The sequence below is a fragment of the Thunnus albacares genome, chromosome 1 (genome assembly GCF_914725855.1).
Source record: "Thunnus albacares chromosome 1, fThuAlb1.1, whole genome shotgun sequence".
Classification (NCBI taxonomy): Eukaryota; Metazoa; Chordata; class Actinopteri; order Scombriformes; family Scombridae; genus Thunnus; species Thunnus albacares.
The window spans coordinates 7,677,122-7,698,350 of NC_058106.1; the positions used below are offsets into that span (position 1 = coordinate 7,677,122).

The window sequence follows — 21,229 nt, forward strand, 5'->3', positions numbered from 1 at the left end:
AAGACAGGGAGGGTGAGGCAGGGAGAAGCAGCACTCAGTTGCAGGTAGGTTATATGTTACAGTAGTCCCATATATATATGTAGAAATGCAGGAGATGGGATCCAAATCACAATTTTTTTCCTTCTCATGCCAAAGTTACACCCTTGTATCATACAACAAACCTCCACTTGCCCCCTCAGCTGTGCCAGCAGCTTGCTCCTCCAGGCCCGCAGTAGCAAGCTCCGCACCATGAGGGACCGAGCCTTCTGCTCTGCAGCACCAGGCTTGTGGAACAGCCTTCCTAACCATCTGAGGGCAGCATAGATCTTAGACTCTTTTAAAAAAAAGTCTTAAAAACATTTCTATTCAGGAAAGCTTTTTCATCTTAACTCCTATTACTATTTTCTTTATGTTGTGTGTTCTATGTCATTAATACTGTAGCACTTTGAGTTTCACTATGAACAAAAAGTGTGGTACAAACTAAATGTATTATCATTATTATAAATATTATACTGTGTTAGACATAGGCTCCTGTAACTGCCTAATGACTGGTAATTACCTAACACAAATTAGTCAGCACAGTAATAACACATCACAGTGACTCTGTGTGGTCATTGCAACTTGTGTGGCCACTGTGATACAAATATATAATCTTCACCATCAGCTGCTTTAGACACATATTCACGTTCAAAGTTATTGTCATCAAAACCATTCAATAAAGAAAGTGCTGCTCTGCAGTGAACATGACATACCGACGCCGCGCTATCATCTTACTGTGACAGTAAGCTAACGTAAAGAAACGTAAGCCTGAAGTCAGCAGTAATTTATAATATCAGTGACACAACAGGGACTTACATTACCTGTTATCACCTGCTACCTGCATACAAGGACAAAAAAGAGAACTCTTATATACCTTGGATCTCTAGACCATAAAACTTTTTGGAGAAAACTTTAGAAAAACAATCATTTTTGACAAGTTTGACATTTTGACACCAAAAGAGGAATAGCATGGAATTGAGAGCTAAACTGAAGAAACTGAATGAATTTCACAGGAGACCCCTTTAAGATTAGTTTTTTTTATACCACTGAGAGTTAACTTGGATGTGATACATGAATAATCAATGTACGATAAAAACATAATACACTAGACTATTTAAAGCACAATTTGGATGCCTACAGAGGAACCTTCTTGAGTAAATATGATAAATAGCTATTTTAAAATACATCTATGTAGTATTAGTACTTTGATTTGCCTTACATCTTTTTTTTTTTTTGGCCTTTGTCATGTTTTTCTCTGCATCACGGCTCAATGAGATGAATTTGTCTTGCAAATGTTTGTTTATGAAAAATAGTAGCAGCTATAATGAGTAGTTATCTGATGTATATGAACAACAAAAGAGCATTCATGTGACTTTTCCATTCATTCCCCCGTTGTACCGTAAACTTTGTATTGTGTTGTTTACTGATACTGTTCTTCCCACATAATGAAATTCAAGAATAATGGATGATCGATCCCAACCAGTCGTATTCAAAGGGAAGGAAGAAAACCATTGAGAGACTGATGAGTTCACACATTTTCAAGAGATCTTAACATCTTATATTTCAGTGCAAGTTTTGCCAGCAGACTGGATCCTGTATCAGTGTGCTCTATTTGGAACCCAGTTAAAAGCTGCTTGAGATCTCGTTTTGTAAAAAGAGCCAATTGATTGAAATGGGATGACACTTGGATGTTGGATGTAAATCTGTCTTCACACAAGGTTAAAAGTCTCTGCTGATCCAAGGGACAAAGTAAGAGGATGTGCTGCTGTAACAGCAAAGTATAGACAAACCACGTAATCATATGAATGTTTTCAGTATGAACCTTATATCATCTCATACAACAAAATCAGAACTGTTTAAAATGCTCAAGGTATGGTTTTTCTCTGAGCCTCAGCCAGTATGGCACTGTGATTGATGATGCATCATGCTTTGACATCCCTCATAGAAACAGCTAATAAAACTGCCTAAACCCTTTTGCAGCATGTATGCTATGCATTTGAATTGGCAGCAACTGTAAGCTCCACTGATGACATGTCTTAACTACTTACAGCTTTTCCTTCAGTTTCTTTAATTGAGTAAATAATGTGAGTAGAGCACACAGGTTCATGCCAGAGTATCTTTCATGTATGGTTTCTTTGACAGTTTCAATCATAAATACACGTTCACCTCCTGCTTTTTTACATGAATGTTTGCAAGGCACTGCGAGCTGCTGGTATTGCATACTGTAGCAGCAGTTGCCCAGTGTGTTAACGGCTGAAGCAAAATGAAGGTGACTGGTAATGGTTATTGTTTTTTCCCTCTCTGCCCTTTAATCTCCTTTTAGAGAGCTTCATTAGGCGCCAAGAGCAAACGGCTTGTAGATAAAACTTGATCTGTGAGCCTGGGACACTCAGGACAAACCAATCTTCATTCACCTGCTGGCCCAAATGGCATGAGTGCCATTCCAATATTCTGTCACATGAGTATGCTGCCACAGATCTTAAGGTTTCTATTCTGTTTTATCTTGATGCATGTTTTCTTTAACATGTTGTAACAAGGCAGGATTAGACATTCACCACGATATATTAATTATTACAGAATGTAATGTTAAAAATACATAATTGAAACAGAAAACAAGAATAGGAGTCTACAACCACACTAGTAGCTCTGCTACGCTGTACCAGTGGTGCTGTCAACATCAGCTTGCTAACATGCTATCAATTATACTAAAAATCACATGCTAACAATGCTAACATGCTGATGTTTAGCAGGTATAATGTTAACAATATTCTCCATCTTAGTTTAGCATGTTAGCATGCTAAAATTTGCTAATTACCTCTAAACACAGGGTACAGGTGAGGATGGTGGGAATGTCATTAGTTTTACAGGAATCTGGTCATAAACCAGACTACTGTTTTGGACACACTGAAATTATGACCTGCTCCTGGAAATGGACCAAAAGTTAAGAGATCACCAAAGTTATTACAACTCCTGCAGGGGACATGAATGTTTGTATCAAATTTCATGGCAATCCATCCATAATTTGCTGAGGTATTTGACTCAAATCCACAAATGTGAACCTCATAGTGGCACAAACTCAGAGGATCACCAAATTCATCATCTGGGAATAATGAATGTCTGTGCAAAAGTCTGTGCCAATCCATCAAGTAAATGTTGAGATATGTCTGTACACAAGTTCATGGAAATCAGTTGTTGAGACATTTCAGTCTCGACCAAAGTGGTGAACCAACTGACAGACAGACACCGCAATCCACACAGCCATGCTGCTAGCATGGCTAAAAACAAGCTATAAATTAATACGCCATTGCATTGCCAACGAGACCCAAACCAAAAGCTGGGCGGGAAGTCGAGCTGGCTACTTTAAATCCAATCTCCTCTTGTATCAAAGCCAGCAATGGCACACTGAATGTAAATGAAACATGCCAATCTCCCCATCCCTACTTTAAATCCACCATCCGCAGCACTGGAAGGAAGGTAGAAAGCACTTTGGCTGTGATTTGTTTTATGTGAGGCACCAGGGAAGTGTGGAAATGTTCAGTTGTTATTAGGAAGGACACGGAGGAGGAGGAGGAGGAAGAGGAGGCGGTTCTGGCTATGGGAATGGCGTGAGCATATCAGGTTGAGCAGATTGTGTGGTCTGAGTGGCTATTAAAAGTGACAGGATGGAGGCCTTGGAGTTGGTGAGCCGCCTGATTACACCTCTCCTCCCCAGTCCCCCTATTGACTGTGGTTAGGATGTAGCTTTCCATTTCCTGCCGAAATAAATTAAAAGTCAGAAGTAATTTGCCTGATGGGGGAGATGCAGGTGTTTTCTCTATCATTTCTTTCTTTCTTTTTTTTTTTTTGTGCTTCAAAGTTTCTGAATAAAAAATCTCCTAGCCTGGAAATCAATTGAACCCTTGGCTCTTTGATAAGGAAAGGGCTTATTTTCAGCCTGTGACAGTTTTGTGGCAGGGAAGCAAAAAAGGTAGGGATTTGATTAAAGGGGAGATAGTGAGAGATTGAGGTCTTGTTCTTGCCATAGGAAAGATCAAGGCGCGTAATCACGTCTGCTACAATGCTGGCTCTACCGCCATGCTCCTGCTCCCTCATTGTCTCTCTCTCACATACACACACACGCACATGCACACGCGCACACACACGCACAACCACACGCACATGCTGACATTCCCTCATGTGCGCTTTGTAGTGACATCTGATAAGTAAGGAATGAAGGAGGGGGAAATGCTTTATTTTCCTGCTCAGTTCTGTTCTGTCCAAGATCCCAGCTGAACACGCTCAGATCTTGGTTTGTTAGGCTTTAACCGACATTCTCTTGAGCTGTCAGACAAGCAGCGGACATACAGCACCTACACAACCTTTCCAGCAATATCCTGTTGCTGTTCACAAAACTTGCTTTTACAACCCTCTAAAGCATGCAGCGCCACCCACGCAGCGAGAATTTGGGTAGTTTTGGATAGATGCCTTGAGAGCGCCAAAGTAAGGGCAGGGTGTGAATACTCCCAAAGCTGTTAAACTGGTGAACTGCAAAGCTTTCAACAGCTAGCTGGATGACAGTGACGGGTGTATGTGGGTAGACTACTGCCATCGGGATAAATATTGCATGATGCTACGCAGGGGTAAACAATGACAAACAATATTGCAGGATGAGTGCTGGGAAAATGTATCAAAAGGAAATTTCAAGAGTTGCAGCACATTTGGACTGAAATGAGTGTAATTACCTGACAATCACAATCCTAAAACAGGTCATCCCTTTGAAAGCGTCCTTGTGCCACTTTGACCACACAAGCCCATCCACAAAGGCTCAAAAGCATTGCTTTGGCACTTGTTACTCATGCTCATGCTGTCGAGAGCAAGGTGAACCCCTTGAACATCAAACAGGCTTTCATGTTTCTTTTATTTTAAATGGCAGTGTTTGTACAACACCAGGAATCCGAAACCTTCCCCTCTTCTGGGGGAGCCTCCGTATCACCTGACCTCCCCCCCCCCCGCCCACCCTTGACACGCTGCTCTGGGACACCAAACCCCTCTTCCCGTGAGCCAGAGATGGGGCGCACGGAGGCGTCTGGTGTGGGCGGAGGAGAGAGAAGGAGAGACGCACAGAGATAGAGAGGGTCGAGGCATGCAGGTTCCCTCTCACTCTTTGAGTGGCACAAATGAAATTCACATCAGGTGCAGTGCGATCAAAACGCAGATGACTCAGTGTCGGGCCGTGTTTAGACGCTTGGCTTTACGACTTCAAATGGCACACAGCCGCAGATCACACCAACCTCCCTTGCACTCCCACATCCCCCCTTCAGAAATACACACACACACACTCATGCACAAACACAGATAAAGACACGCACAAACACACACACACACAGATCTCTCTGGTGAGCCCATCTGGGAGTGAAAAGAGGCCTCGCTTGAAGTGCTTCCCAGTCGAGGTGACTACATAAATAGATGGAGGAGGAGGAGGAGGGGGTCTTCAGAAGATGGAGGAGAGAATGCGTTTGGGCACTTTCACCTTCGTTAATTTTAGATGTTGTTTATTTCCCTCCTTTAAGCTTTCCCAGAAGAGAGCTTATTGCCTCAGTACATATTTCCATTTTTCACCAGTGGCTGAGCTGCTGCTGGATAATTTCATTTGACTATGATTCTGGATGCCATGATCTGAGTTTGCTCACTTGGAAAACAGCAAAAAAGGTTCTCTGTGTTTAGACACTCACATACAAACATGCCCACGTTCACCAACACAGAGATATCCAGATACTTTTTTTTGACAAAAAAATAAGAAAAGATGACCATGCAATAACATTTTGAGATATAACCACAAACTTTGCAAATGTGCTGTAGACACCATGACTTAGATCATGTGACATGAGGGCAAATTTGACATGTCCCTTTTTTTAACAAGAAATTAAGACAAATAATATTTAGAATAGTTATATTAATGATAATGACGATTTTTATTTTTATAGTAGTGTGTACACTGCACATAAGAATCTGTTAAACATCCTTCATGTGAAATCAAAAAATTGGAAAGACATTTAATAATTGGTATACCAAATGAAAAAAAAAAAAGTTAAATGTAATGATTCAGAAAGGTTTATTTCTTAACAGATTATTTGGTTTAGTTTGTTCAAAACACATCAAAGAGCCACAATATTGGTTAACATGTTAGGACTGTATTTTACTTTGAGTCAATCCTACCATCCTGCTGTCATAGAAGCACACTGGAGCACTAAATGTGTATTAATCCGCAGCTGACAATAGTCTCTATACACCATTTTCTCCTGTTTGAGTAATGTTTGCTGAGAACGTGAAAATATATATTTGTGACCTGTACTGTTTGTTTATGAGGACCACAGGTCTAAGCATAGAGAGGGTTGTTGCCTGTACAGATTGAGATTTTAGCCTAAAGAAATAAAATTGAGTAGATATACCTGTCAACTAAAAATGAGCAAATCCATAGTTTTGATCCATAAAAACAAAAAGCTGCCTCTTTTTTTTTTGCTGCGCAAGAAAGACAGTTAGGAAACTGTGGCATTTTGGATGGGATAAGATTTTTGTCATGGTGAAATAAGAAATACTTTCTGAAAAGTAAGACTTACCTCACAGTGAGAAAACTTGTTATTTCCTTGACTTGGGAATTGAACCAAGTTTGTTGGAGTTGAAGGAAAATCTTGTTTCTGCTTGTGTCTCATTCACCTAATGCTGTCCAGATGGGTGAAGCTGATTTCTCTGACGTTTTTGTGCAGGGATTGAAAATTAGCATTTTAAATCATGCTCATTTCACCAAATTTCACGACACCAGAGCCAGAGAGAAGAAGAGGAGAGACAGAGGAATGAGGGGAGAGAGAGAGAGACAGACAGGAAGGTGAGACAGACAGGGAGGAGATAGAGAGAGAGTGAAGGAGCAGTGTGCCAGAGGGAGTCTATCTCCTCTTCAGCAGGAGCTGTCAGCCAGTGCCGTCAGAGTGGCTATAAACAAAAAGTGTTTTCTCCCTTAACAAGCTCAACAGGACCTTCAGTGGGGAGACGACACAGAAATGCTTACTCTCCAGGGGTGACAGCCACTGTCTGCCATCAATCAGTCAGACTCACTGCGCTACCCGCAGACAATGCCTCAACAAGGGCACAGCTCAGATTCATCACAGAGGGGAAAAAAACTAAACAACAGGCATGATGAAATATACACATTAGCACTGCAAGTCATTTAATTTTAATGTGCGACGTGATAGGGTAGATTATGCAGAGAAAAATGCGATGACAACGTCTGAAAATAAGTGTCATGTATCGTAAAGAGTATTTTTCTCATGTATGGCTTTGGAATTACAAATGTCGATGGAAGCAAGCCACAGTCAGTGGGCACACGCCCGGGCTCACTTGCAATACTGTATGCAGGCACCTACACACAGACTCACTTAGACATTATATCCTTTGAAGCGCTGTCAGTGTTTCGAAACTATGCTCTCTGTCACAGAAATCATTTGAAACACTTCTTTCAGAATGTCACAGCCCTGTTTGGGCTTTGATCAAAGCCAACAATGTCAATTTTGGGAGGAACTGCTGTGTAGTAATGCATGATGAAACTGTCAGAAAGTTGTTTCAGCTCGCTCCCCTGTGCATCTTAAAATAATCATTTGGTTGCTGCCTCCACATATGTCGCTGTTTTTTATTTTATTTTGCAAGGATTTCCTTGATGGTTTACAGGCATTAGCTGACAGAAAACAAAATGGGTTACATTTGTATGATAAAATATCCTATATTACTGCAGGTAATTTACACGTGTAACTGCTGTTTGCTTCCTCTGATAAATGCTTGATCTGATGATTGTCAAAATGCTTTCCACTCTCACAGAAAACTCAGCATCCTGGTGAGATGTCAGGTGATCGTGTACTATATGGTAAACTTTACAAGCAATGAACAAACTGCCACGAGCCTGTATGAGCATGAACAAGGCCCAATGAAACTCAATCGTGTGGTTTGTATATTATACTAGAAAAAAATTTATTTGAATCTGTCGTTGTGATACATTTATTTCTAATGTGGGTGAAATAGTTTTCAGTCAGTAAGTAAATGTAGGTATGTACACTTAAAAAAAAATTAAATTGCAATTTTGCTTCCTGTCTTGCCTGATTTTCTTTGCATAATTGCCAGATTATTAGTATCAATGGTATCATTATGTTCTTGAACCCTGTCTCCTTCAAATTATGTTTAAATGCAGTTATTATTGCTTAAACTCAGCACCAATTAAGAAGACTGAAAATTGGTTGTACAACTTCTTCTCATTTTAAAATGCTGCTGTTTATTGGAGATTTCAGCAAAGTTTAATTTCAGGGTTCCAGGGTTCATTTATACGTATACAAGAAAACCTGTCTCTTAGTAGTTAGGCTTACTGTATATACTACATGTTTTGAGAGAAACATAATACCACCTGAATTAAGTTTCTTCACAGTACCAGTCAAAAGTTTGGAAACACCTTCACATTCATTTGAATGAGAAAGTGTGTCCAAACTTTTGACTGGTAGGCTACTGTATATATACGGTATATATTTTTAAAATATTAATTCTAATAATTTATTCTTTAAACATAAATAGACAGAAAAATAAGGAATCATAAAAATGAAAGATAAACATCCAACCCACAAAGTACACTCCAACCCACATACATGCATCATCCCCTTAACTTCACCCACACCAACCCACCCATCCAACTCCTCCTCCAAAGACCAGTGGTACACTAAAACTAAATATGAACGATTAATACAGAGAACTCATACCAGAAAGAGATCAACTAACACAGATACACAAAATGAGAGAAAAAGAAAGGGAAAAAAGAACATTGAAACAAAGTGATTTTACGCAAAACCACCCACCTACTCCTCATGACTTGCATGCTGTACAAAAATGTAGAAGTTAATCATAGTCCTGGCAGAAATTACAGCTCCCTCAAAACCCAATTGACAAAACAAATTAGTCGTGAATAAATGTAATTTCTAGGAGATGAGGTTGATGTAAGATACTGTATGTTCTTGAGCTTTAAATGAACTGCAGTGCCAGCTGATCACGCTGCCTTTATTTCAAGATAAGACTCCACTATTATCCGATATAACTTAATCCAAGGTTAACAAATCAGCTATGAAGAAACATGTTGTATGAAAATAAACAGAATCATTTTAGCCAGTAAACATCATCTCAACATGTATTAGTTAACCAGAGTACAAGGCAATGAACATTTATAATACCAAACACTGAATCAAAACTTTAGTGCTTTCTTTCTTTGTTCAACCTTTTAACCTACACTATCTTGTCCTTATCTGTTTCTTGTCATTTCAAATCAGGGCAGCAGTTTTGCAAGGTAGCAGTTTTGCTCTCAGTTCTGCTTGTGTCACCTTTCTGTCTCACTATATGAAGACTATGTAGGTGACGATGTGCCACCAAAGACAGAGCACAGGGAGGAAGAAATGTTCTAGCTGCTTTTTACAATAAAAGAGAAGGGAGAGGAGACAGAGCTAAGGCTAAGGGTTAAATCATATTATGGAGCTACTCACTCCGATTCATCTGTGAATGGCCTTGGTGACTTGGAAAAAAATGATGCAGAAGGATTGCACCTTATATTTGGCATCACACCAGTCGAATCCCATCACAATCAAAACATCTCTTTCTTGGGGAAAACACACACCTGCAAACCTCACTGCAGAGAGGAACAAGGATAACTGGGAATGAACAGGGCTTCTAATTTGCATTGGCAAACTAATAGTTTGTGCTTAATGTCAGGCCAGTATACACACTGAAGCAGATCCAAAGACTAAAGCTAGATTGTTCTAGATTGATCTAGATTCTTGTCGTTTTAAAGAGGAGCAACCTTTCATGGATATCTCGTGACTAAATCTTCTCAAATGGATTGTCTTCTACTTGTACAATGTATGCCATCAGTATCTCTTAGGGAGCCTGTACTCCCAAGCAAAATAACGCAATAGGTCATAATGTCAGTTGCCAAGAACAACCTATAGTTACGTTGTAGTGACAGACACCATATAGCAGCTGTAGTAATTATGAGCCAGAGAAGTGGCGCAGTTCAGATGACGTCTATATAAGGTTCCATGTTCAGAGGTGGGGGGTGGGTGGCTGGTTAGATCATGACTTGCAAAAAGTGGATTTAGTAGACTTCACTGCAGGATACCTCTGTTCGCTTCTTATTTCCAATCGCAAGCCGGGTAAGTTTGCCATGATGGTCAAGGTTGCTTAATTTAAGGAAGTAGTAACTTTAACCCACACCATGTTTCAAGTGATCATTTTAACCCAAACTATAATCTTTTCTTAACCCTAACCAAGTAGTTTTTGTTCCAAAACCTAACCAGACTTTAATCACAGCGTTGTCACACCATAAACCATAATTATTTTTTAACAGTGATAACGGTTTTGGAAAGTACAAATGATATTATCCTGCTGATTAGTGCTGATAGAGGCGCCTATTTAGAAAATGCTCTTATGGGTCGTTCTGGAGTGCATGGTCAAATGACCTATTTGGTAATTTAATTTGGAGGACTTGTGAAATCTAGAGGATTACAACACAGCGTTTGGATGACAGAGAGTTTGGCTGCAGTGCATCTCGACTAGTGAGGAAAGCTCCTGAAGGGTCGATCAAAACTCATTTTCCCTTCCCTACCGTAGCTCGACTTTGTGGTAAAAGTTTACTTTTTATTAAAATATGTTGTTTCTTTATGTTTCTTATTGTGTCTGCTACTACTCTATCTTCTACAAGATTTAATATAAAAGATAGAATGTGAGAGTGATCTGTTTGCAGCCTTATCTAGAAAAAATTCTCCTCACATCTTGCTTGGCAGAGGATTGCCCATCCCAGTCCATAGATCTGATTGCTGAATGTGGCCTGCGTTAGATTCCAATGAGTTTCTGTACATGGAAAATAATCCTTGGAGCAGCTGACGAGGCAGTATATCTAAACACAGGACAGCACCATGAGCCAACATAACTTAACAACACATTAATCTCTTCACTAATGCAGTCAATAGCATATAAAGCGAGCTACAAAAGCAAAATTAATGAGAGGTAATCGGCAAAGCGCTCCAGTGAAATCCTGAGCAGTCAGCAGGACCAGTCGTGCCAACTCATTTCTCAGCTGTGTCTCTTGCTCTCATACTCGCACAGGGATATGCCCTTGGGTGAAGAGGTGCTCAGATTCCACAGATGTCATCCACAAATGCCATATTTCAAACGGCCGGGGAAGTGATCTTCAGCCTCACTTAAAATACAATTCCCATTGTGGTACTAACAGTGAGAACACAAATATGAGCCCCAAGTCTCTAAAGAAGGACTAGTCGTGTGGAAGTGTACATTGCAGGTCCAGGAGATTCACTGCAGATTTATAAAATACAACTACCACTGATATTATAATAACTCTTTTACCGTATCTGGACAGATTTGAGATAATAACTGCAACACTTCAGTAAAGCCAGCTGGGTCTTTTTTAAGTGACAGTTCATTTTGTCCTAAATATGTTTCTCCAGTCCTGCAGACCAGCAACAAAGTCCTACAAACATATAACTAGAGCCGCCAACATTCCAATACCCCCTAGAAACGCAGAGGCCGGGTCATTTTTACCCCATTTTTACACCCTGCCGCAACAGTTTCAGCAATCGCAAATATGTCATTTCTTGAAGCAGTTAAGTTGTTCTTTTTCCTCTATTTATTTAAATAATAAGTCTTGAAAAAATAACCATTTAAAATTCAGTTTATGGGGTTTACTAATTGTACAATTGCTTTATCCTATTTCTTTACAGATTGAAAAGGGGAAATACATTTTAAAATTCATCAATAAACTATAAGCTACAACAAACACAACAAAATAATTAACACATTTAAATAATTTCATTATTTTAGAAGAAGAATATTAAGTAAAAGTTAAAATAATTTTGGATAATGTGTTGTTTTAATTATGCTACTGGGAATAAAGAAATGGAGCACTCGCTATTTTTTTATTTTGCAATTGCTCTATTTTATTACAGATCAAAAAGGTCAAATACATTTTAAAATTCATCAATATACTGCAGGCTACAAAAAACAAAAAACAAAATAATTAACACATTTAAATAATTGAATTATTGTAGAAGAAGAAAATGAATTTAGGATAATAATATTTTGTTTTAATACTGGGAATAAAGAAACTGAGTGCTCTCTTTCTCTTTCTGTCAAATGACGGGTCACTGACCTCTCCCCTATCTGATTCTACCTTACTCATGTCCTGGAGCCTTGCCAGAACTTGGGCATTTATCTCTCTTCTGCTCTGGTTTGTTTTTCGAAATCCAAATCCAATTCAATCTATCTATCAATATCTCTATCTATCTATCTATCTATCTATCTATCTATCTAATCTAGCTTGTGATATGGCAGCCTGCTGATCAAAAGACGTCTAAACAATGGGCGTTGCTAAGCAACTGGACATGCCGTAAATGCTGAGCACGGCATCGTACAGTGGTTTCTATGAGGGGTAGAAATGACCCCTCTGCAGCTCAAGGTATTTGATCTTTTTTTTTTTTTTTTCTTTTTACCCCCCCCCCCCCCCCACCCATAATTCACCAGATGATTAATTAATTAGTATAATTATATATAATAATATATAAAATAACCCATTTTAGGAAAAGTCAAGAACTAAGAGATGTAGGGGTTTTATTTGAACAGAGTTACATGCATTTGAAAACAAGGTGGGTATATATGACCCCTCGGCGGTTCTAGTTTAAAGGTGCAGTGTGTAGAATTCAGTGGCATCAAGCGGAACGGACTTGGCAGAAATGGAATATGATATTCATGAATATGTTTTAATTAGTGTAGTAGAGGGTTTGAAATGCTGAGGTTAGGAACTGTTATGCACACTTACTGTCGGTGCAATAAAACATTGCATGATCTCAGTTTATCTTCAGCAGCCAACTTGTGATGACCACCCATAAATGGGGGCTTTGTATGGTAATGGTCTGACTATCTCAGCATAGTCAGTAATATTTACTATGTATAATATTTACTTAAGTTAGATCAAGCTTTTTACAACTGGGTATTAATTGAAAGCATCACTGGATAATATCATGACCACAGCAACATTGAAAGCTTTTTGCTGTTATATGCCGCAAAAGAGTTGGACTTTCAACTTTAATAACATAAAAAATGTGTTTGACACAGCTGCGTGTTTAGTGGCCAGAGACCAACCATTATTCTGAATATGTGGAGCATGAATCAGTAACTCCCTCAATAACTACTTATCATTGTGCCCTTGAGCAAGGCACTTGAAGCATGCCCTCAGATACATTTACAGTACATGCCATTACTCTGTGTTCAGTGTGTATTCAAGGAGTGATTTTAAAATGTTGTACATGAAGTGTTGTAATCGACACGACAACACTGATAAGAGCTGCACCCTTTAAACACACCTGTCTGATGGCTGTGTTCTGCCAGCTGAAAGCTGGAATTCTCATTGAACTTTGGTACTAAATACTGATTCCACAGAAATAAACCCTTAATAAGCAGCTACACAGCTGCAGATGATTTGAAAGACAGGATGTCTGACAACCCAGTCTGGCACCCTCACCTCTTACATGAAGTCTGCTTAAAAAAAAGTATTTTCGATAGTGGTTTTATTCTAATTATATCAGTCTATCATTACAGACACAATGGCACCAAACTATGACAAAACTATTGAGCATCAGCTAAAGTAACATTCTGACATAGTGGGGAGTGTTCCCAGAATGTGAAAGGCAACACCTCGCACTCCTTATTTGGAAGTTCCTGGCTCCGAACAGAAAAGATGGAACAACCATAAGCAGCAAACTGGCTTCAAACTGGCTGCAGTGCAAATCTGTGGGTGACGTCACACAGCACTACATCCAGCTTTATATACGGTCTATGCCTCAAACCACATAGATGTGGAAGGTGTTGCCAACAATTAAGGTGATTTTAATAAATCACATTTCTATGTCTTGTATAGAGCAATACTGATCTGCCTACTGGCTGAATATGTCTGGGTAAGCACAGTACAATCAAGCCATGTAAAACTGGGGTTGTGTTTCCAGTTTTGCATAATTCCAAACTATACCTAGGAGAATCCCCCAGTTTTCAAATTTTGTTATCCAATAATAACAGAAATAAGAAAACTCTTCATCATGTTGTTTCTGGGGCTAGCAGTATAAAGATATGAGAATGAAAAGAAAATAGAAAGCAAATCTGGAAAGCTCATGTCTTTGAGGGTTAAAATAGTATAGATTTTTTTTTTTTTTTTTTTTTTTTGCTGCTGTTATTAATAATCCAGTGCTAATTTGGCAGAAATCTGTGACTTTGTCCTGTTTTGTTTATGTATTATGTGGATAATATCAAGCAAGTGTATGTGTATATATATGTGTGTGTGTGTGTGTGTGTGTGTGTGTGTGCCGCTAGAGAAGGAAGAGGTTTTCTTTTTCTCTTCATCAGAATGAATTTACATCATGTGCCCAACAGCAAACATACGTCAGAGCAAGCCCATAGTGCAAACATTATGTTTACATTGAGGATAGAATAAGCCACTGTAATAATGCATGCTAACTGTGATATATGCCCCAATTAAGCATTCTAGAAATTTACATAACAGAAAAAAACAACAACTTCAATTAGCACATGAGCAATGACTGCTGGCATTTGATTGCAGGAGGGAAATACACGGGACAATAAACATAATTTACAAGATGTTTAATTTTGTGTTTGGAAAATTGAATCCACCGGCAGTGAGAAATATGTCACATGTTTGTGGGAAGACGCTGTGGTTGTGATTGATTGGAGGGAACTAATGTGTGTTTCTTTGTGCTGTACCAGCAATATACATAACCTAACCTTTAACTCTTACGTGGCAAACACCAACAGGAACAAAGTCCATGGCTGTAGGAGGAAGGAAAAGGCACACACGAAGAGTTCCACTGTGTAATTTTGTTGCTGTTCAACCTAATCAATTCTACCTCTGTCGTATGCAGATCCCCATGGAAATATAGAGATTCATCATCTTTTATACTCCACGGTTCACCGTCCCTGAGTACGAGGAAATAATTTCAATTTCTCCTCTTGATGAGCTTCTACTCATGGGCAATTATCTCAACACAATAGATGGTACCTTGGTGAACAATTCGGCTGCTGCTGTCCACAATATGAGAGAGGCAGACAGGGAGAGAAAGAAAAAAAGAAAGAAAGAAAGGAAGAAAGGGAGCTTATGAACCTCCCACCACCATCAGAACCAGACAGTCCGGGGTGAGAGAGCTCCAGCTCTGACTAATTTGTGCTTTGCAAAACATGACAGCATGTGAATTATAATGACAACACATAACTTCTGTTGACTGGGTTAGATCAGTTCTGATGACTAGATCGTAATAATGATACATAGGAGACAGAAGGGGAGACAGTTCAATAAACAGACAGCTTATGTCAACCAAATACAACCGTGCTTTTGTATGTTTGATTTAACTCCAGTTCAGAGACCAATGATCCAGGAGTTACAAAGACATCTTTGTAAAAAAAAAGAAAAGAAAAGAAAAGAATAATAATAATGAAGAAACATGAATTGAAATATACCTTTTCAGTACTAATTATTGTAGATAGTCACTGTACTCTTATGTGGATGTGACTTACTAGATTCAAATTAATAATTTGTAACATATGTATATATTCTGATATCAAGGTTTTTTGATATAAAAGCAACTGGCATTGAATACATTTCCATACTCAACATCCGAGATGCTTCATCAGGGCGGCTGAAAGGTATGGATTCCCTGAGGTCTGGAAAATCCATTTTTTAGAGACATGCTTATGTGAGAGTCATTAGAGTCTTGGAACAAGGTGTGAATTGGTGTCAAGCTACATGGGTTGAAAATGTTCTGACAGTACTGTGGGTAGTAAGGATGTGCCCGAATACAAATACGTTATTCCGCAAAGCACAAATAGTGGGTTGTTTTTTTTACCAATATTTGTTTCATACAAATATTTTAAAAATTATTTGTTTTCAGGAAGAAAAAAAAAAAAAACATGTCAAATACCAGTGCACAGGTCGACTACATTGCTATCTCAGTCTCTGTCCTCTGCTCCGCTGTTACATCTATCAGCAGGTCTCAACGAGGGGAGTCACATCCACCTGGTACATGACACACATTTCCTAATTTGGACATCACTCCTGGAGTTGGGGGTGTTCCCCAGAGATAAAGCTGAGCTACTGACACAAGTGAAGCGCTCCATAACCAGTTGTTCCCCTTCTCCTTTCCACAAAGTTAGGTTGTTAAAAATAGGCAATAAATGAAAAGTGCAAAGCAATAATCGCCTCTGAAGTTCTTCCCTACACGTTACATGGTGTGCTGTCTCTGTGTTATGGGTGTATAAATAGGTAGAGGTCTGTCTGCAGTGAGGTGATGAGTAAAGTTTTTGCTCAATAGCCAGCGCAGTCATCTATGATCTGGGACACTCCAGGTCGAGACCTGAAGTGAGGACCTCCTTCGTAAGGTAGTTTATTCATGAACACTTATTGTAACGCTTTAATTTTCTAAAGTCACATATCTAAGTCAGTGGAGGGACAGTGATGTGTTAGACCTCATAAGTATTTGGGGTGACATCTCTTTACTAGCAAAACTTGAGGGGTCATATCGTAATCGGTCTGTGTGGAGAGGCGCTGACAGATGTAGATAAAAGTAGCTCTTGACATCCTGAAATTTTGGATGGAATCTGTTTCTGTGAAGCCATTCACATCACAATCCCACCACTCCTGGCTGCGACTCCACATCCATACACACCTCCGTGCAGAAGTAGCAGCCATAGCACCACAAAAACCCATAATTAACAATTAGTACAGAACACTGCATTCGGCTAGAGCTGCTGGTCAGTCCTCAGTTCTACTGCTGCTAGATCTGTCTGCTGCTTTTGATACAGTTAACCACCAAATCTTCCTCCCCACACTCACTGAGATTGGCATCTCAGGATCCGCCGTTCGCTGGTTTGTGTCCAGTTAATTATGTGTCGGCACATCCTCATGAATGAACTTCATGTTGCTGTCCACTGAGATGATTTATCAGTCAAGGTTAGAATTTTTAAATGTTGATGTATACTCAGGTGTCATCTACATAGCACAACTAATAGCTTGGAGCTTGGAACACAAGCTAGGTGTTACATAGGGACATTAGAACAAGCAATGATACATTTATATCAAGCTAGAATGTGAGTCAACCTATGAGATGAGTGGAGATTTTCAAATGATCATTCAGAATCTCAATAAGCATTTGTTCACAAGGCTAATAGTTGTCAACATTAGTTAACATTCCATCAAAATTCTAAATGAAATTGAATTTTTTTTTATAAAAATGGAACAATGGAAATGATTACAGTCAGACTCAATGCTGTTTTGGAGTAATTACACTATTTCTGGTACATTGCATCTTAAGTTGCTCCAATTTGCTGCTAGAAATTACAAAATTGAGTAATACACATTCATGCACAGATGCACAGACAGTTTTTCTAAAGCTTAAAAAAAGCTCAAAGCAACACAGACTGCACTGACTTTTACTAGGATTGTTTAATTTCTCTGTGAACATAAACTCCTGCCATCAGATTAATTCAAAGCATTTTATAATCACATAAAAATGATGATTAATGAGGCCTGGGATTGACACTAGCACTGCCTGGGTTCTTATAATGTAAATAACTCTGTTTAAATAAAAGCTACAAGCCTTTCAGCCCAAGACTTTTCCTAAATATGTGTTTTTGGATGTTTTTTGAAGCCTATAAGGTACTAAAATAAAACACACAAGATATTTATACCTCTGACCGGCACTGCCGTCATATAGACAGCAATGGCCATATTATACATTATTACCATATAACGTAATTTTTTACATTTTGCAGGTTTCTTTTTGCAGGTCTATGATTTTTTTTCATTGGTTATTGTTTTTATTTAATATTCAATTTTTTATATGCAAGATCTATCTGGAGAGAGAGAAAAGTCACCACTTTAGGCACAAGATTTACATACTAGTCTAACACTTGTAAAGCAAACGATCAGAAGATGTAGAGAGGAAGAACAAGACAAAGATATACTGTTCAAGAGGCTTTTGCAGTGTTTAAGGAACTAAGCAAGGGGGAGTCTGAAGGTGGAGAAGTTTCAGACTTTAATAATGTGGGCTGGGGTGAGGAGGAGAGGTCAGACTCTGAGCCTAAAAGCCCACACCAAAAGACCAAAGCGTTTGTGCCAACTGACCCATCTGTTGATGTGTCCACTCCAGGTAGGCATGGCTATTTATTTTTTTAATATGCTTTTATTTATTTATTTATTTTTATTAATTTTCATTTAATTTTATTTATCACTTTGTGTGAACAAAGCACCTGTCTGTGCTAATGTTATAGCACAGCCAGGTGGCATCGGCTCCATGCCAAGCTTGACAGACTATATTTTGTGAATGCATAATAATGTAGGCTACAAGTTATATATTAGTGTAGTTGTATTTGAGCATTGTAAAGCAAATTGGTCCATTTGGATGGGAGACATGCAGCAGTAGTAAATAAATCGAACACACAGGAAACACAGGGAAAAAAAACCCAAAACATTTTAAATTGGCATGGGACTTTGAAAAGGTTGCAGATCCTGCTCTGTGCTCTGTGATATTTTGTTTATTTCCCATAATTTCTGGTAACTTCATCAAACAAATGCATTATTGATGTGCTTGTGAACATGAACAATGAAATCACATATGACTGTTGCGGCGCCTGTAGGTGTGCTAGAATGCTGGCGGTGCTAGTGTTAATGCTGATGACACATAATGGCTTTAAATTAGATACATAGGCTACATGTTGTCAAGTGTGTAAAATTCATACAATATGCATCATAAGCATGGTTAGATGAAGGCATTTGAGGTGAATGGAACTGTGCAGAAATAAAATACTAATGCACAGTCAAAGACAGGGTTACAACTTCTCAGCAGTGTGTACATCTTCCTCAGGTCGGGCATGAGTGATTTTCAAAGTATGAAACCCCAGCAACTGGCCAAAGAACAGTTGAACCCCCCCACACACACACACACAGATATATTATGGTAATTTTATGCTATGGGGCATTGAAAATCTTACTAATTGCCTCTTGAGTATGTGTGCTGTATAATAATTAAAGACTATACAGCTGCTGTGTAACATTTTATGTTATTAAGTGTATTTCTGAGTGTGCTACTTCACTACAGTACAGCTGTCATAGATCTGATAGATCAAGCACCATAGTATAAGCTCCAGAAGCACAGACAAAGCATTATTTTATACTCGTCTGATTTTTCATGACTTCCTGACTGACTGTCTCGCATGTCCAGACTCCAGGTGTGATTCTATAAAAGTAGCATTTTTGATTTACAGGGCCATTACTGACCAATCCGGAGACACTGGTTTGGTGTCAAAAGAGCATATCATTATTCTGTTGTATGACAAAGCAGTTTGCCAAAGGGGACTGTAATTACATCGTTGTCTGCTTTTCAGTTGACTCCCGGCAAGGGAATTATTGGTAATCATCCATGTAATGCGGTGCCACTCAGTTTTTGACAGCTGAGTGAAACCACAGCACTGTGGTTTTGTCCTTTTAGATGTAAAATCAGAGCTAAAAACCCATCTGTTCCCTAGGCCCAGCAGGTTGTTCCTTATGTGTGCTTCCTCACTAGAATCCATAGTGCTGGAAAGACAAAAAGACTTCAGTTTATACATACAAATTTTTACCATATCAGCTAGAAGATGTTGGCAAAAATAAAAAATAAAAAGTACTGTTATGAGCTTTTAAAGAATATGACACAGTTACTCCAGGTTTCCTTGGAAGTGTGTCATTATGCCTCATGAAACACACATACCGTAACACACAAGCACAAAACAACAATAACCTCCATCTCCAAAAGGACATCATTATTATTTAAAGCATCCATCTCTGCTCTTAAACCCCTTCACCTTTTTCATGCTGGAGATGCCCTGTCCACATGAGTGGCCTGCTGTCTTTGTGCTGCCATTTAATAAGCATTCTTCAACCTCAAGGGACTGGGCCTTCTACTGACTCTTGCAATGCTAGACAGGAACGCTGTGACACCAAAAACCAGACCTCTTATCTGTCGCCTCCTCTGCCTGCAATTGTCAGCAAAAAAAGGAAAAAAAAAAAAAGACAAACAAACTATACTGAAGCTTCCATCTCCAAACCGGTAGTGCTGTCAGCTCCTATTTAGAATTTGTGTTTATTCCCGCGCTCAGGCTTTTTATTTATTTAACAGAAAAATATGCGTTGGGGTGTTGACTCGCAGGAAGACATGTCAAGACACACAGTGAAACCAGCAGTGTCAGGGCAGTTAACACTTCAGTAGACAGCGCTGTTGGTAAGAGTGCTCACACAGTGATTGTGTTGTGCGTCAATGTCAACACCAAATACACCATGCTTTTTAAAGCCATGAAGTCCATATCTTGCATGTATTTGAAATCTAAACTGATAGAAGCAACTGTGGCATGCCATTAAGGAAGAAGCATCAGTTTCACAGTGTAACCAAAGTCAACTATAACAGCTCCAGTAATCCCTCTGTTTATTTCTCGGAACTAGAGGCTTTCAGATAGCAAACAGTCAAAAAAAGGGCGTTTTAGCAGTGCGAAGTTTGACTTTCAGTGGATCAAGCCTTCAGCAGAGGAGAGAGAGAGTCAGATTAATAAATAAGAATGCATAAAAGGTGAGCAGTGCTAGCGGGTCTCCCTTGGATATTGCTGAGGAGTCTGCACACCTGCACAGACTGTCAAGCACCAGTAGGCTTTAGTGATTTGGTTTAAGGTAAATTTAGCACAGGCCACTGGGGATTTTACATCCAATTCTCTTTTTTCATAATACAATAGATGTTAGAGTGGAGAGGAAAGCCAAATAAATCATCTACAGGTGGCCAGTTGGGTCCTCGGTCACTGACTTTGTCAAATGAAATAGTTAGGATTCAAAAGTTGCTCACCTCCACATAGCATAACTAAAATAAGTCATTTTGATGTATTAAAGGAAACTTCTACAATGTGAGACAGGTGGCCACTACCAATAATATTGGTGGGTCATGATATAGGTCTATGAAAGATGATTGTAAAAGATATTATAGCTCAAACTGGGCATTTTACACACTTTTTTGTGAGGGTTATTTCCTTTGAATTACTGTGATTAAATTCTACAGTACATGGCTGTAGT

At 39.0% G+C, this 21,229-nt stretch overlaps 2 long non-coding RNA genes across 2 annotated transcripts in view; both read right to left on the reverse strand.

Annotated features, from left to right (window-relative positions):
- Positions 1–21,229, reverse strand: part of LOC122991856 — a 106,096-nt gene that overhangs the window by 29,428 nt on the left and 55,439 nt on the right. The gene's annotated exons all lie outside the window — the stretch shown is intronic.
- On the reverse strand, positions 373–20,090 carry LOC122991952. The gene is made up of 3 exons (XR_006405956.1): positions 20,081–20,090; positions 8,529–8,535; positions 373–491 (listed from the first exon to the last, which is right to left on the reverse strand). It is a non-coding gene; the product is annotated as an uncharacterized LOC122991952 (long non-coding RNA).